Source organism: Pleurodeles waltl, chromosome 7, assembly GCF_031143425.1.
Source record: "Pleurodeles waltl isolate 20211129_DDA chromosome 7, aPleWal1.hap1.20221129, whole genome shotgun sequence".
Classification (NCBI taxonomy): Eukaryota; Metazoa; Chordata; class Amphibia; order Caudata; family Salamandridae; genus Pleurodeles; species Pleurodeles waltl.
In genome coordinates, this window is record NC_090446.1 from 222,576,769 (window position 1) to 222,595,976 (window position 19,208).

Sequence of the window (19,208 nt, forward strand, 5' to 3'; positions counted from 1 at the left end):
TCAAGGAGTGATAGTCCTCTGGGCAGAACCAACACTCACTCAGTATAGAGTGTAAAGAATTGGTGCAATATATGCACACAGCTGCTTTGTCAACCCAGACATAAAAAAGATGAACCTAATGACTTCTGCCACATTAATTGAAGTAAGATAACCCACTGGACATACATAATAGGTTCAAAGTGAACTTGATGAACTACCTCTCAGTGTGGCACATGGAACCACAAACCTCTTATATGCAGGGTTGGACTGGCCCTATGGGGCAATTAGGCAGTGCCTGAAAGGCTGGTCTGACAGATCAGTGCATGGGCTGTTTTTTGGCAGTCTGTGGGCCTGTTTTACGGCCAGGTGGGGTGCACTTGATTTCCCTGACATTACTACAAACATTGCCTGCAGCAAACACAAATTAATGCAATCTCCCATACCTTGCAAAAACCCATTTAAAATGGCTTTATAAGTTGAGAACTGTCCTTATTTGTAAATGTGGGCCACTTTACTAGCTACCAAGTTCGTCAACCACAATACTTTTATTTTGAGCCCGGCCTTTTTTTGTCCTAATCCGACCTTGCCTGCAGGCACATGTGTACAATATTCCAGTATGACCATATTAAAGCTGTGATGTCCATTATAATAATCCAGAAAGTACACGAACAAATGATCACACTTTGCTCTTAATTGGTGCATTTGCTCATGGAATGATCCTTGACTTAAGTGGTACCTTTAGTCACATATTGAGAGGTTTGGTCCATAAATGCCTCTGAGGGGGTTCTAAGTTAATGAGGCTGAATGAGGGTTTATTGCAGTTACATTTTCTCCTCTATGGGAGTGCGAGATTGCATTCACCAGAGTAGCCAGGTAAGTGTCAGGTGCTGTTTCCATCTGAGTTTCTGTCAGGGATGCAATTGACAATGGTGGGGGGAAACTGTTGAGCTGCCAGCCAGGAAGTTTAGGTCTTTTAAAAAAAATATCTTCTACAGAGTTATAGTCAATATTTATTTTGTGCTGGTGGTTGCAAGTGGTGGACAACAACACACATTAATTATCAGGAAAAGAGAGAGAGAAAGAGATAAAGACAGAAAAGAGAGAAAGAAGAAGCGAAAGGGAAACAGTCACAAAGAGAGAAAGCAGCGACAGAGCCTTCAAAAGTGAGATGAGTCAGGTAGCGTGGAGTGGTCTGAGAAAGAGGCGTGAGGTTGGTTTATAAGAATAGTCAGCCTTTGTATTTGAAACCCTGGCACTCTGCAGCTTCAGCACATTCATTTTATTCAAATTAAGCAAGTAGGTAAATGCATGCTCATGGGGTGTTTTTGGTCACCTGCCCATACTGGAAATCACAAAGAAACGCTTGTGAGGACGCATCTGTTTCAGTACTCATCCATGCCAAAAGAACCACATTACAGTGGTACAAAAGGCACCCACTCATTCTATTTTGCACCCATTTTCCAAAGATATAGCAAGCAACGTGGTGTCTCAGTGTAAAAATGCCAAAATATCATTTCTTTTATCCTTCAGAATTGTAAATGTGCTGTACAGCTTGTATGTTCTGTAGCACAGCACCAGATGTCACACAGATCTTCTCGCCACCCTGTTTTTGATGGAAAATTATCCCCTCGCTAAAAACTGCAGGTACTAAGTTCACTGAAAAAGGTAAGTTGAAGAAATGTTAGCATTGGAGCCAAGATTCTCTTAACGTTTTAAAGTATATTTAAGCTTGTGGACCTAATTTAGTACTTTTTGGCCCCAACTACAAATGGAGGGTCTGCACATGGATCGGAGTTGCAAGTTGTGTAATAATTATTCCTTGAATTACCAGGTCCATGTTCCTATTTCTGTGAGTACAAATGGATCCTTGGGATATAGCTGATTTTCAGAAAACGAGTAATAGAAACTATTCCCATCTGTCCAAGGATAGTCATAAACAGAGAATGAGTAATAGAAACTATTCCCATCTTTCCAATGATAGTCATAAACTCTTAATACCGTAGGGCCCCATTCACAAATTATTATATTTTTTTTTTGGGGGGTGGGGGGGTACTTGTAGCTTTCTACTGTCTTAGGTGTGACTTACAATCGATTTACAGGGCCTGACCTGGAAACCTTTTTTTCTGAAGCTGTGTCTTAAGCTAAGTGCCAACGTAACTTATTCTTGAATTTCTAGAAATGTCAAATGCTTACTTATCCGTTCATAGATAAGGGCGTTGTCATTTGTATTGCTAACAAAGCTTGCAAAGGTCCGTATGTTTGCACTTTGAAAAGTTTTCAAGTTTATATTTTTATTTAACTGAGAAAATTACTTTCTACTGTTTCAAAACATTTTTGCCAGTCATAATTTTCACACATATATGGGAAACTGTAAAACATGCATCTTGTGCTGAAATTAGGACACATTTCATAAAACGTTACGAATTTGTCAAGAAAAAAACAGCTATACAGCTTTATACAACTTTAAAAAAGGTTTGTGAATAAGATATGTGATGAAACATGACTTCATCCTGGAAACTCACACAGGCCGCTTTGGTAATATACATATACTCACATAATTCTAGAAGGCCACTTAGTTAAACACTAGGGCCCAGATTTACAGGATTTTGACTCAATGGAGGGCAGCAAGCAAAGTTTCTGTGCTGCATTGTGGGACATGGAGAGGGCTGAACTGCTTTATATCTAGAAAGAAGTGACACAGGGCCAGATGCAGGAAACGATTTGCGAGTCGCAAACGGCAAAAATTGCCGTTTGCGACTCGCAAATCGCATTTTCCTATGCAGAAATGCATATTGCATATGCATTTCAGAATCGCAAATAGGAAGGGGTGTTCCCTTCCTATTTGCGATTCGGAGTGGTATGCAATACCATTTGCGACCGCATATGCGGTCGCAAATGGTGTCGCAGTTACCATCCACATCAAGTCGATGGTAACCCACTCGCAAATTGGAAGGGGTCCCCATGGGACCCCTTCCTCTTTGTGAATGGACTCCAAATTATTTTTTCAGGGCAGGTAGTGGTCCAAGGGACCACTACCTACCCTGAAAAAATACCGAAACTAAAGGTTTCGGATTTTTTTTAAGTGCAGCTCGTTTTCCTTTAAGGAAAACGGGCTACACTTAAAAAAAAAAACTGCTTTATTTAAAAGCAGTCACGAACATGGAGGTCTGCTGACTACAGCAGACCTCCATGTTTGCGAGTGCCCATAGTCGGTATGGGACCGCAATTTGCGACCCACCTCATTAATATTAATGAGGTGGGTCATTGAGACCCCATACCGACTCGCAGACGGTGTCTGAGACACCGTTCTGCATAACATTTTGCGAGTTGCAAATAGCAAGTTGCTATGACTCGCTATTTGCAAGTCGCAAAATGTTTCTTTGGTACATCTGTCCCACAGTTCTTCTCTCTCCCTGCGCTGGTGCACTTTCAGCATCCACGGGCAACGAAGGCTCACAAGGCTCACTTGAGCCTCAGTGCAAGGGTGTCTGAGTTGTGGTCAGCATAGTTTTTATGCAAGAAGGAGTCCTTTACTGCACAAAAGATATTCTTGATAGCAATTTCCTCTGCGTGTTGCAGAATGCAGCACTCATACAAAGTGGAAAAACGAGGAGAAATAAAAATAATACTTCTCGTTTCATCAGCAGCAAAGAGGCATTGGATTCTGGCACAAATCCATGTCTACAATTTTTTGTAGATATGGATTTGCATCTACATCCATGGGTGGATGCATTGGAATGCCTATGCACCTCCCATGAATGCCCCCTGTTTAAAGGAATGCAATGCAGCCATTCGCACTGGCTTGTAAATATCAACTTGAATTTTGCATGGGGTCTGCTTTAAAAAGCAATGTAAACCCGATTCAAAATCTTTGTAAATCTGAGTCTGTATTTGAAAACTTCTGCTTGGATTCCTGGACACAAATTCTAATTGCACACGCCTCTTGGTAGGAATGCTACCCTAGGCCATTCGTGACCTTCTGCACTCTCTGCATCTTTCATTTCTCAGGTGAACCACTCCCTGTTTACTGACAGCATCAGGACTGACACACCGTGCTCTCCGATTCAGAGGATAATGACAGGCGATGCACATTATTGTCATTCCTTGAATGTGGGCGACCTGTCAAAGACTCAGAGATATGCTGCAGAGGCAGCAACACCGGCTCAGGTGTCCCCTTTTTCATAAAACATAAAACCTCTGAAAGGAATGAATAACCTGTAATGATTGGTTTCGCAAAATGTCACCAGAGCCTTTCATAAGTGTCTAAATCCGACTACACCAGCCAGTGCTTAATTTCAGCAAGTGGTCACAGGTGGGACATATCGACACCCAGTTTAAGGGACCAGCACGTATTTTTCCTCATCAGACTTTGACCCACAGCAAGAAAGAGAAAAACATAAAAGGATGAAGGAAGAAAACAACAGAAAAACAGTGACAAAGAAAGAAAGCACAGATGAAAAAATACCAAAAGAGTGAGATAAAATGCAACAGAGTGTTTGGTGCGGGACGAAAGAGGGACAAGGAGGAATCAAATTTTTGCGGCATTTGTATTCACCACACCAATATCCAATGGCACTGCACAAGGTCTTCTCAGCAAAACGTTGGGCCCTGACACTTATTATTTTACAATTTAAGCACTGATACCATCATCACTCCTACTCTCATCAGGGGTGTCATGATGTTGTTGCTGCACCCACCTATGACGAAGCCAAACAATGGCAATAAAAGGGAAGTGTAAAACACACCGCTTAAAATTAGATGAAATGCAATTTTAATAATATAGGGAGGAACCATAGATCTTGTGGGACAGCAAGCTGTTTGCAAAGGTAGTGGAACATTTTGCTGCTCTGGTTCTATGTCAAACCTGTCACAGCAGAAGTGTCATGTTCCACTAGGAACCCTTCCAGGCAGCAGATGAGGAATACCATGCCAAGGAGGGGAGTTAGGAGTAGGAAAAACACCAAGATGAGAAAATGAACAAGTGAAAAGGTAACATGGTGGACAGCGAGCCTGGGAAAGTCGAGGTATTCTGCTTCAATAATGAGCAACCGTAGGGGGTCTGACATAGCATATAATCTAGCCTTACATGTAGTCCAGGCGGTACAGAATAGTGTGAGAACTCCCTAGCGCCAGGATGTAGTACTTGCCAGCTGTTGCGCAATGCCCACTGCTGTTTCCACTGAGAGAACTGCGCGGCCACCGATACCACAGGTGACATTGGTGGTTGGGGATATGAGCGATCCAAGTCTATGTTGAGTACACTGTTAAAAACTATGCTACAATCTACAGGAGATGCGTGCATTTAACCAGTACAGCTGAAAGGCGTGAAAAGAATGCAACTTGGTGGAATTTAGGGGCATAAACACTCCCCAGTAACATGGGTCTGCCATCCAGAGACCCCGCCACAAAAACATAACGGCCATCTGGATCTATATCTGTGTCGATGGATTGAAAAGGGACACCCGCAAGGACCCACACCATAGCTCCATGAGCGAACCCCGAAGATGTGGTGTGATAGCATTGTCGTCTCCATCTCTGTCTTAGCCTGTCCTCCTCATCCCCAGCTATATGTGTCTCCTGCAACAACACTATCTGTGTCCATCGTCACCTTGTATATTGTTGCACTGCATGTCTTTTACAGGCAGTGCCCAGATTCCAGACTTTCCAAGTCACTACTTTAATTTCTGCCATTTATGTGGAAGGTAATAGGAGGAATGACCAAATCCTGCTGCTGGGCCAGGTCCATGCCTGCGCTTATGCCTTTCATGCGTCTTCCTTGACCTTGATTATAACTAGAACTGATACTCAAAACTCCCATCACAGGGCAGCCCTGAACAATGGGGTACACCCAAACCATGAACACATAATCCCAAACAATGGGGCCTCCATGTTGCCCTCCAGCATGACCTGTGGGCACCCAGGAGCAGGGTGGGGGCTGGCTGGCCTGTTGTGTTGCGCTTGTGCTTTACCCATTGTGTGTGTGCTGCCTGACTCATAATACATGATAACTCTCAGAATGTTACATCCCCCTTCAATCACTTAGTTAGATTAGGTTTTCACACATCCTTTGGTGCAAAATTCTACTACACTGGTGTAAAGTATTTTTATTCCAACTCTTCACTTCTGTTTATCTCAGACCTCTTGTCATACATTCACCCAGTAAACGGCACAAGTGCTTCACATCAAGACTTCAACGGTGTTCTAAGTGTACATTATCATTTCTTAAGCCTTATCCAGTGCTTAATTTGAGCCGATGATTTCCAGTGAGAGGTATCAACACTTATTTTTGAGGGCTGGCACTTATTTTTCTGCCTTGTACATTTCCTGTGGGCAAAAGACAGGGAGGAAGAGAAAAACGAAAACGCATCACAAAGGGATCCAGCAGAAAGCTGCAAGTGTGAGCTGAAGGGGCAGGGAGTGGCTGTAAATGGGTTAAAGAGGCCCGAGATGGCTGCAGGATTACGCTGCCTCATGCTCGTACATTTAATTGCAGCAGTCTCATTTTTCAGATGAGAGCTTTGGGCACCAGCACGTTTTCTTTCCAAATTAAGCATTGACCTTACGTCTGTTGCTACTTAATTGGTGGCCACCAGGAAGTGTTATTGAAGTATGTTTATCCCAGTAAAGCTCAATAGGTGCAAGGTAATGGGATATGTCACTTATTGAAGTGAAGCAGAGAAACAAAGTAGCCTCGAAAATTCGGGGAATAACTTGAATAAGGTAATAGTTTTACAAACCATGGGGTAAAATAATTAAAATACCAGGGAAAGCAGTGCACCAGAATGTATTGTCTTGTCCTAAGAATTGTTTACACAATATCATCCTATTGGAGCTGATAATAGAAAATCTGTAGGAGTTGGTCAAAGCATATCTTTGTTACACTCTCTGGAATAGCAGAGCTAACATCATTTACCCTTTGACCACGATGACATCAGAGTGCTTCCATTTTTCCACCCGTGGGGGCCGAGCACAAGAAGCTTAGGTGTTTTTTGTTCTTCCACTGCCCTGTTTACTTTCTATTCCTGCATCCAGCTTCACTATCCTTGAGATGAGAGGTAGCAAGCCGAGTGCCAGGGGTGCTAAAGGGTTAATTTTAAGTGCAGCTTCTGGCGTTCTAGAGTTATGTACATTTCTCAGTATGATCGTTGTAGGACTGACTCTTAGGAACATCTGGAATTGCAGATGAAGTTGCACCAAAGGAAACAGTCCGGCCACGTCTGGGCTTAAACAATTTGTTCCATGAAAGAATGGTATTTTAATACGTAGTCTGCATAAATTTGTCCTCGCTCTAACAAAATAGTAGTTGGGTTATTTAATAGCCCTGGTCCTTTTAATTTCTTTTATATTAAAAGCATGTCTACTAACGAGACATAGGTAAGGGAAAAGAAATGTGGTCGGGATATTTGTGTACCTACACATTGGCATTTTCATTCAAAACAAATTCGAATGTTCTCTCCGCAGTCACAGTGTGCTTTCTTTGCAACTTACACTTTGCACAGTTTGAAATTCTCATCGTCTTGATTCTCTTTAAATTTGCCCTATTTTGCCCTATTTTTAAAATATGTTCTTCTCATAGGTTCTACAGTTTTTATCAGGGTTAGCTGCCATTCTTGTGGGGCTGAACCACTTTTCTGCTGAATATTCACCTACAGTGCAAATGACATACGTGCTTTTTAGAAGGACTTAAGGGGATATTTACAAGGAAGTGGCATTGATTACCTGCCCGGCCTCACAGTGAAAGAGCAGAAATGCCCTGTATTTAAGAAATACAGTGTATTTCTGTCTTTTCCACCTTTGCTGCCTAGTGCCACGTAGGCACCATGAGGTGCCTGCTTTGCAGGCAGGATTGTTTTTGTGCAGGAAAGGACACCCTACTGCACAAAAACAATCCATGAAGATGTTATCCTCTTTCTATGTGTGCTGCAGAATGCAGTACACATAGAAAGAGATAAAAACGAGGAAAAATAAAGATATTTCTCCTTGTTGCGCCTTCCCTGGGAAAGCTTAAGATTTTGACGAATTCCCAGGTTTACATTGCCTTGCAAATCTGGGAATGTGTCAAAACCCATGGGTGTTGCAGGGTAAAACCCACTACCACGCTCATGGAATGCCCCGATGCAGTGTAAGGCAAAGCAGGAACTTGCGCTGCTTTGCCTTTCACCTATTTAAAAGGCCATAAAAAACGCTATGCAAAATGGCTTAGCATGGCTCTTTGATATGGGTCTGCACTCTGTGCCACTTGATCGTCAAAAAAAGTGATGCACCAGAGGCGCAAGGGGCTTGTAAATGTGCCCCATGGTCAGGGGTGTAGCTCGGTCACTGTGATTGGGGGGATGCTAGCTTCAGATTTCCAGACAATTTCACTGGCACATGATGTTAAAATACATTATACAACAAGCAGGACTGATAAAAGGGGCTTGAGGGGCAGTGGGAAGGGAGAGGAATGTGTATTGGTAGGGGTAATACATGAAAGAAAGTGCATTTTAATGAAATACCCAACAGTTTTTAAGTCTTTCCAAACAGAGGAAGGGAGAGGGTGTAACTGCGTTTTTATCTGTTCGTGTAAACATTTCTGATTAAATCCGACAGACACATCACCATACCCAATGAAAGGCACCTGCACCCAACTATTTATCACAAAATACACTTATTAGGGGGTTGTTTCACACTCCCCGAAGCTACTCTCCTGCCCATAGTTTGTTCTCTTATGTGGTCTCTCCTGTAAAACGTATGTCAAATTGCCTGCTCTGTTGTATATAGGAATGGAGTTTATTACCAGCATTGCTAGCTTCGTAGGAAAGGAGGCTTGGTCTAAGATTTGCATCCCAATAGTGCTAGCACTAGGGATGGGGAGTGAACTCCGGTCCGCTCACGGAGTTTTCAGAGTTTTTCCCACTTCCCTCTCCGCGTAGAGCGCAGAGTTCTGAAAAACTTCACATAGCTGAGTTTTTTTTCCTCATTCGCGCTCATTGTGAGTGAGGAAAATCATACTCAGAGCACCTCCCAGCGATATTTCTCAACGTGGGCAGTCGTGGTTGGTTGCTACTGCTCGTGTTGAGAAACCGTCTGTTCACAGTGAGGAAGGTGCCTCTCGAGTAGAAAATCTACTTGAGTGCCAGGAAAAAAGCAGTGCCATCTTGCGCCGTGAGTAGTGTTGTTCATGCTAATTTTTCAGCGTGAGACACATTACAAAGGGCCCAGTAACTGGCAATTACTATTTGCATCTCTAATAGAGATTTCATTTGGTTGCATATGAGCTACACTTCACTTCAATCTGAAACCATAACTTTCAACTCTATGGTTTCTGATTCTTGCTGTTCGTTCGTGCAGGTAAATCTCTGAATAATAATCTCACTCTGCAGACTTTCAATCAATCTGTGCTTAATTTGAAGTTTTAGTTTTTCATCACAGAATGTTGATTGCTTTTCACTGAATGCTAATTTCTTCTTATTCTCAAACCCTGCTTTTAGGAAGAGGACACCATACCATGCAGGTTCGTTGTCCTATTAATGTTTTACAACACAATCATGACACTTTTTTTGCCATTTACAACTCTTCTTATATACTCATTCATTCCCTTACTTTTTCTCTCTGTAATGTCACACTGTTCGGTAAACTGGTATGAAAACCCTGATTTGCTTATCATTGTCATTCACTGCCAGCTTGGTGTTGCGTGTGTAGGAGGCTGGCCTGGCTTGTAGTGGGTACCAGAGGTACTTACACCTTGTGCCAGGTCCAGTTGTCCCTTATTAGTGTAGAAGAGGTGTTTCTAGCAGCTTAGGCTGATAGAAGGTAGCTATGGCAAAGCAGCTTAGGCTGAACTCGGAGACATGTAAAGCTCCTACTATACCACTGGTGTCATATGCACAATATCATAAGAAAACACAATACACACAGTTACTAAAAATAAAGGTACTTTATTTTTATGACAATATGCCAAAAGTATCTCAGTGAGTACCCTCAGGATGAGGATAAAATATATACAAAAGATATATGTACACAAACCAAAATTAAGTAAGTAATAGCAAGAAAAGTAATGCAAACAGTGTAGAATTACAATAGATTGCAATAGGAGCACATAGGTATAGGGGCAACACAAACCATATACTCCAAAAGTGGAATGCGAACCACGAATGAACCCCAAACCTCTGTGAGCTTGTAGAGGGTCGCTGGGACTGTAAGAAAACAGTGAGGGTTAGAAAAATAGCCCACCCCAATACCCTGAAAGGTAGGTGTAAAGTGCACCTACTACCCCCAGAGAGCACAGAAGTCGTGATAGGGGGAATTCTGCAGGAAGAACAAACACTAGCAATGCAACAACAGTGGATTTCCGGACCTGAGTACCTGTAAGACAAGGGTACCAAGTCCAATAGTCGCGACAGTGTAGAGAGTGGGCAGGAGCTCAGGAAATGCCAGCTAAGGGTGCAAGAAAGCTGCCACCGGATGGAAGAAGCTTCAAGTTCTGCAAGAAAGAAGAGAGCTAGGGACTTTTCCTTTGGAAGACGGATGTCCCACGTCGCGATGAAACTTGCAGAGGTATTCCCACACAGAAAGACTGCAAACAAGCCTTGCTAGCTGCAAGGGTTTTGGTACAGGAGGGACCAGGATGTTGCCACTTGAAGGAGGAGACAGAGGGAGTGCCCAGCAACCAAGGGAGCCCTCACAGAAGCAGGCAGCACCCGCAAAAGTACCTGAACAGGCACTTGGAAGGAAAGTGAACCAGAGTCCATACGAAGTCACAAAAGGGAGTCCCATGACGGCGGAGGACAACTCAGAAGGTTGTGCATTGCAGGAAGGAGTGCTGGGGACCCAGGCTTGGCAGTGCATGAAGGAAATCCTGGAAGCATGCACAGGAGCCGGAGCAGCTGCAAATCATACGGTACCCAGCAATGCAGTCTAGCGTGGGGAAGCAAGGACTTACCTCCTCTAAACTTGGACTGAAGAGTCACTGGACTGTGGGAGTCACTTGGACAGAGTTGCTGAGTTCCAGGGACCACGCTCGTCAGGATGAGAGGGGACCCAGAGGACCAGTGATGCAGTCTTTTGGTGCCTGCGTTAGCAGGGGAAAGATTCCGTCGACCCACTGGAGATTTCTTCGGAGCTTCTGGTGCAGGGTGAAGGCAAGCATGCACCACCTGGAAACAGTCGAGAAAGCCGGCAGGATGAGGCGCTACAATGTTGCTAGTAGTCGTCTTGCTACTTTGTTACGGTTTTGCATGCGTCCTGAGCAGTCAGCGGTCGATCCTTTGGTAGAAGGTGAAGAGGGAGATGCAGAGGAACTCTGGTGAGCTCTTGAATTCGTTATCTAAAGAATTCCCCAAAGCAGAGACCCTAAATAGCCAGAAAAGGAGGTTTGGCTACCAAGGAAGGAGGATTGGCTACCAAGAGAGGTAAGAGCCTATCAGAAGCCTCTGACGTCACCTGATGACACTGGCCACTCAGAGCAGTTCAGTGGGCCCCCACAATTCTGTTTCCAAGATGGCAGAGGTCTGGGACACACTGGATGAGCTCTGGGCACCTCCCCTGGGAGGTGCAGGTCAGGGGAGTGGTCACTCTCCTTTCCTTTGTCCAGTTTCGCTCCAGAGCAGGGCTGGGGGATCCCTAAACTGGTGTAGACTGGCTTATGCAGAGATGGGCACCATCTGTGCCCACCAAAGCATTTCCAGAGGCTGGGGGAGGCTACTCCTCCCCAGCCTTCACACCTATTTCCAAAGGGAGAGGGTGTAACACCCTCTCTCAGAGGAAATCCTTTGTTCTGCCTTCCAGGGCCAGGGCTGCCTGGACCCCAGGAGGGCAGAAACCTGTCTCAGGGGTTGGCAGCAGCTGCAGTGGAGACCCCGGAAAGGCAGTTTGGTAGTACCCGGGTACTGTGCTAGAGACCCGGGGGATCATGGAATTGTCCCCACAATACCAGAATGGTATTGGGGTGACAATTCCATGATCTTAGACATGTTACATGGCCATGTTCGGATTTACCATTGTGACGCTACACATAGGTAGTGACCTATGTGTAGTGCACGCGTGTAATGGTGTCCCCGCACTCACAAAGTCCGGGGAATTTGCCCTGAACGATGTGGGGGCACCTTGGCTATTTCCAGGGTGCCCACACACTAAGTAACTTTGCACCCAACCTTCATCAGTTGAAGGTTAGACATATAGGTGACTAATAAGTTACTAAAGTGCAGTGGTAAATGGCTGTGAAATAACGTGGACGTTATTTCACTCAGGCTGCACTGGAAGGCCTGTGTAAGAATTGTCAGATCTCCCTATGGGTGGCAAAAGAAATACCCTGGGTACCTGAGTACCATATACTAGGGAATTATATGGGTGTACCAGTATGCCAATGTGAATTGGTAAATTTAGTCACTAGCCTGTTAGTGACAAATTTGGAAAGCAGAGAGAGCATAACCACTGAGGTTCTGGTTAGCAGAGCCTCAGTGAGACAGTTAGGCATCACACAGGGAACACATACAGGGCACATACGTATGAGCACTGGGGCCCTGCCTGGCAGGGTCCCAGTGACACATAGACTAAAACAACATATATACAGTGAAATATGGGGGTAACATGCCAAGCAAGATGGTACTTTCCTACAGCGTGTGCCAACAAAATCTCAACACACACCAACTAGAATTTCAATTGTTTATTGACAAAAATTTTTTTATATTCCATGAATGACAGAGTCAGTCCGTTAGAGTTTTCCTCTCCAGAGGTCTGTTGAGACTAACTCATAGACAGGAGGCAAGAGTGAAATATATATTGTACTGTATACAAGTAGAGGTCAAGCAGTAAAATCTTACCATGAACATATGCACGTGCTGAATTTATGTCATGAGAACAAGAGTGTGTTGGTTGAGCAAGGTCTTTCTTCTTGGTTTTTATGCCTTTGGAACCAAAATGCAAAAGCAGCACCACATCCATGATTGTCACTTCCTGTGGGCAGTTTTATCCTGCCCAAGAAAACATGGCTGAAGCGAATTACAGTTACACTAGTGCATGTAAATACGGTTTATGGTTTCACCTATGGCTTCAATGAATGACTTACACCTCAATACATTGACACTTTGCGCCCATCTCCTCACCTCACCCGCACCTCTCACTCACATTTCCTCATCTAGAGCTAGGGCCTGGTTTAGAGTTTGACAGACTTCTTAATCCATTACAAAAGAGATGGCTATCCTGTGCACCTTAATACAAGTGCATTTTACCCCATGGCACTTCTAAAAAGGTGAGAAATCCTCCACATTGTGGCGCAGCAGCCAAACGGTAAATCAGGCCCCTAGTGTCCAGATAGAGTACATTGTATTCCTGTTGCAGAGCTACTGACAACTATACATTGCCTTCCAGCCCGTCTGTAGCAGAATTTACATATTTGCGTAAGAGAACCATTTAGAGGAGAGGACATTGTCATTCTGGGTTTCTCAAAGAAGACTCCATCCCTATGCATTTGCCCTGTAGCTTCGGGAATTCTGGCCAAGCTTGTGAGATTAAATCTAAAATGTAGTATCTGCTGCCTTAGAAGCAGCGACAAGCAACCTGTTCTCTTCTACTTGTGTAACCTTTAAGCTAGCTAAAAGGCATGTGCGAAAAGGATGGAACTACAAATTGCTCTTTGTTTTCTATCTTCACCTGACAATCAGTTGTCATGCATTTTAATAATGACTCAACCGTGTTTAAGAGCAGCAGAGAACTCTTGATCTTTTTATGCCTTAAATGATGGGTGAGTCAGTGTTTGAATAAATCAGACAGTGTTTGAATCAATCTTTCCAGAAGGACCTTTAATGCACTTAAATACTAGAGTATCAGATCTCCATCATGCTTCACTGCTTCCATCAATGTTGTCTCCACCTAGGGGAACACATGGTGAGCACATGGAGTGAGTATTTATTTTACCCAAGCAACCATCTTTGGTGGATGAGACTGACTCCAGTACTCATGATGTTGTGCAAATCTATTGCTACTTGGGGGTCCTGTCTGTCTGTTCACTGACAGTTTCGTTCCAAGATGGGACAAAGCCTCAGTCCACAAAGCATGTCCTTGCACTTATGTCTACAAAAGCATGATGATGAATGTGACAGAGAAAGTGCTAAGACGTGTTTTCTGAAGGTAACATTTCTCGCCATCTGGTCCACAAGTCTTGAGACATCAAACCGCTGGTCAGCTTCCTGCGTCTGCTGTGATTGCTGCCAAATAGATTATGACTCTACAATGGTGATAGCAAGCACTTTTGAATAAGGAATATTACTAATGTGCACTGCTCTACACCTGAGCTGACAGTGCAGCAGCTTTCTTGTCTTGGCATTCGGCTACCAATTTACTTTCCTGTGATTTGGAAGTGCCTAGGGTTTGTCTTGTCTACTTACCAGATCATTTTGTTGTGACTCCTGTTGTTCTTCTTCCTTATCCTTGCTTGTCACACTGATGTCTTAATGATGCCTTTTCCTTAACTTGATGTTGTGATTTAGGGTCTGACCGCCTAATCCCCTACTATTAACCTGGCCTCTGTCAAGCATCTATCATCTGTTTTCCTACTACCTTGACTACCTCCGTGGTGCTTCATACAGATTGTGTTTAGTCTTTCTCCACCTATTTGGCTTTTCATGGGATGCAGAAGTTGCTCTATCATCATTACATGCATGACACGTCTACGTGGTTCTGTGTGTCTCCTCCGGACCTGGCACGTCTGATGATCTCTGACATTTATCCAAGATTATCCTATTCCACTGTGGCAGGTAGAAACTCAGCATCTTAACTCTTCATTTCAAGATTCGTTGAGAGCAATGAAGAGTATTTAGGCCTATGAAAGTTGAAACTGGACCCCAGCTTCTGTTGTTCTTCGAACCGGTTACCCAAGACTATGAAAGCAAGGAATTACATTTCTGAAGGACAAGTTTGGTTGTGCACGTAAGAACAATTGGAGGAATATGCATGCCACCTTGGTGTGGTGTAAAGACAAATCTCTACTGGCAATTACCAGAAAACTATTAGAAAATAATTATCAGCATTTTCCCCCCATTTTCTTCAAGAGACAAAGGTGGGGGGATTGCCATACTGTGGTGCCCAAGGGAAATCATATAGGAAAGGGAACCCCAGGAGAAATCATGATAGAAGGAATGTAGCACCCTGATGGTGGGAGATGATTGGCGTGCCCCATAATAGAGGAAAGAGTGAGGCGAGGGAACATTGAGAGAATTACTCGCCATTAGAGAAAGAAAGCAGGAAGAAATACATACAGTGGAGAAAAATATAGGAGAGCAGTGGTGCTATATATCCTGCAGCCTCTGCAACTCCTGCAGCCCACAGGGGCCCCAAAACTTCAGCGGCCGCCAAATCCTTCAGGAGGGCCCCATTTTGCCTCCAGGCTGGTGAATATCTGTGAGATATGGGATACTCAGGGACTTCTCTTTGTATTCTGCTGTGGTGCACCATCACTATAGCCCTCATTCTGACCTTGGCGGGCGGCGGAGGCCGCCCGCCAAAGTCCCGCCGTCAGGTTACCGTTCCGCGGTCGAAAGACCGCGGCGGTAATTCTGACTTTCCCGCTGGGCTGGCGGGCGGTCGCCTTCAGGCCGCCCGCCAGCCCAGCGGGAAAGAGGCTTCCACGATGAAGCCGGCTCGGAATCGAGCCGGCGGAGTGGAAGCTGTGCGACAGGTGCAGTTGCACCCGTCGCATATTTCACTGTCTGCGCAGCAGACAGTGAAATACATTTAGGGGCCCTCTTACGGGGGCCCCTGCAATGCCCATGCCAGTGGCATGGGCACTGCAGGGGCCCCCAGGGGCCCCGCGACCCCCCCTACCGCCATCCGGATCCCGGCGGTCGGACCGCCGGGATCTGGATGGCGGTAGGGGGGGTCGGAATCCCCTCGGCGGCGCAGCAAGTTGCGCCGCCTTGGAGGATTCAATGGGGCGGCGGTACACTGGCGGGAGCCCGCCAGTGGTGCCGGTCCGACCGCGGCTTTACCGCCGCGGTCGGAATCCCCATTGGAGCACCGCCGGCCTGTCGGCGGTGCTCCCGCGGTCCTCCGCCCTGGCGGTCTTTGACCGCCAGGGTCAGAATGAGGGCCTATATGTTACGCCACTAGTGGGAAGTTGCCCATCAGAGGAGGACATCAGTTCAGTGGCGCCTCAATACTTTGTTAATCACTGATAAGAAAAAGCATATATGCCTCTGTGCGTTTTAATCTACTGAACGATAAACCTTTTTCTGATCGGCACTTGATACAAAACAGATGGAAATGGTGGGCTTTAGCAGTACCCCGTGAATCATGCTCCTGCAAAGACAGGGATCATTCCTGTGACTGAGACGCCCAACGCTAGCCAATGAAAAAGAAATTCAGTGAAACTGTAAGAAAGCTTTTACCACGGGTGCCAACTTCAGTCGTGTTGAGAGTGACAGTGATATTTAAGATGTGTCTTAAAGCGACGCCAACGCGAGTGAACAAGACCTGGCAACGTCCCTTCCCCGCCAGCACCTTCATCTTTTCAGGGCATTATAAAGCCACCGTGGGACGCCCTCTAGACGTGTAGCAGGATCGCCCTCTCCCAGGTGCTGCTAAAACTGGGATTACATGGTTCGGTTTATTAAGGCTTACACCTGAAAGTACAACAAGACAACGTTTAATCAAAAACAACCAGTGAAACACAGAGACAAAAAAACAATATCCTTCCTGCAAATGATTTAATACAATTTGACAGTTACTTGGAGGGCCTTGATCTGCGGAATCTCGAAGACTTTCTGCCCGGGAAGATTACTGAAGTGTTTTGACAGCTTTCACTGGAGGGGTGATATTTAATATGGAACTGTTAGTGAAGCAGGATAAGGATTTGCCTGTCGCCGTCATCACCTGCGGCTACATCTTGAGGCCGGCGGCATTGCCTTCGCCTCAGAGGACGCTCCAGTGATGTCCCAAGAGTGCTGTCGAATCTCTCATCCTGATAGCAGCAGCAAACCCCATTGGAGCACGCACAAAATGCAGAATGTTACTGATCTCTGTCTCCACTACAAAGGCAGGAAAATGACCTCTATGTATCTTGAACTTCTGAGATCTCCACAGTCAAGGAAGTCGACCCTGTGTCTGTTCAGCAGCCAAAACTCTAGGATGCCCACCCTTGGAGGTTAGGACCTGGGATGGGGTCCGGAATGCCTCTTTATTCTATTGGGTATTTTCCCAGTGGGCTGGAGACATTGGAGGCAGGATTTTGAAGGCGCAGGGCCAAAGAGAGTGAGAGAGGGAGGGAGTGGAGAGAGAGAGAGAGAGAGGCAGAGAGAGAGGCTGTTTGAACATTCTTGTCAGGGCTGCTTTTGTTCCCTACTGGGGCCCTGCCCAAGCTGGCTCTTTTAAAGCCTTGTGATGCAAACAAAGTAATCTAGCGCATCAACCAGCTATTTAATACAACCTCATGAATACTCACCCTTATAGCAGTATACAAATACACATATAGGCATGAGAAATAGTCTAAAAAATAATCTTAACATTAACTCTTTTTGACCATTGTCTGGATATTTTCAATGAATCTAATTACAAGATAAGGATATCCAGCGGTTGCTTCTTGATACAAAGGGGCATATTTATACTAGCTTTGCGCCATTTTAGCATCATTTGTTTTGACTCTAAAACGGTGCAAACCTAACTCCATATTTATACTGTGACGCTAGACCCGTCTAGCGTCAAAATATAGGGCTTAGCACCATATTGCGGATGCTGGAAATTACCTTGCGCTAATGAGATGCATGGTAGGAGTTCCTGTCCACAATATGAGGCTAACGCCCTACCGCTTTATTTATACTCTGACGCAAACACAACGCACACGGAGTAGGCAGACCCAAATAATGGTGCTAAGCCTGCTTAGCGCAATTACTTAACACCTGGGCCTGACCAGGCATTAGGGGACCTGTGGTCCCATTTCCATGGCTAAACACCATAGAATGGGTCCACAGATGCCAACCCCAGGCTTCAGGAACACCCCCACCCACACCAGAGGGACACCACAGGATGGGGGACCTCATCCAGGGTAAGTACAGGTGAGTATTTTTCATTTTTTTTCAGTCGCTTTGGGGACCCCTTACATGGGGACCCCCGTCTGGCACTGGCTATAATGGCCTTGCCCAGGGCACACTTGTCCCCTGTGCTGGCCATTTGGGTGGTGGGCATGACTCCTGTCTTTACTAAGACACGAGTCATTGTTGGGTGCTAGCGTCACAAAATTATGCTAGGCTGGTTAGAGGCATATTTCTTGCAGCTAACCAACCTAGCGTCATTCCTAGCCCGCTAACGCCTGTTTCCCCACTGCAAATAAATGTGGGCCAATATTTTCTCCGACTAAATACGTTATTCTTTTGGTCTTTTGAAGGGATAATGAGTGTCATGCTTTTTTATTGTCTTTGTTTTCATATGTCGATGCCTCACGTGGATTTGTTTTATTAACGAACTGACTCGCTCCATCTTATATCATTACTAATTTGCTTTTTTTCTCATAACACCATAATGACCCATTACCATAGGCTTTCAGCAGAAAAAAACATTTACTGTTTTTTCTCGTTTTCAGTATCAAATAAATTGTACGTACATCAATAGATTTTTTTATTGAGAGTACAATTAGTGGAGTAAGAAAAATACATCAGCATATTAAGAATGAAATAGTAAATAAACCAGGAGGACATGAATTCATGGCTTGCATCACAGACAATTTACAGTATTCAAATAAATCATTGGACATTAGGCAGTGAACATAAACGGAATAAGCAACTATCACTTATCTGGCGCTAAATAATCTCTCAGACTCCCCTAAATACAATGAAGTTTCAAAATGGAACCTCTGAACTTAGCTATCTGGCATTCCAATTCATGAACCTTTATTTCTTCTTACCACCACTCATACTTTGGCATAAAGGCAGATTTCATCTAGCGATGGATAGGGTATAAAATACCTAGTTAGCAGTTCCTTTGCCCAGCAACATCGTTTTTTGAGTAATTTTCCCTCCAGAAGGCTGTACAAGAGATATTTGCTGCTGGACCCAAGACTAGAATGGAATGAGTTTTAGACATGTAGCAAACATATGAACATTATGAGCCGCTCGGCCTGAGCAACGTGGGAAACTGTAAAACCTATTATACCATTTTCTCAGTTTGGAAGGGTTGATATAGAAATCGAACAGTGTGCAAAAATCTTGCTTCTCAATCTAGTAGGAGGGATAACCAGGCAGAATCACACAAGAATACAAGTCAAT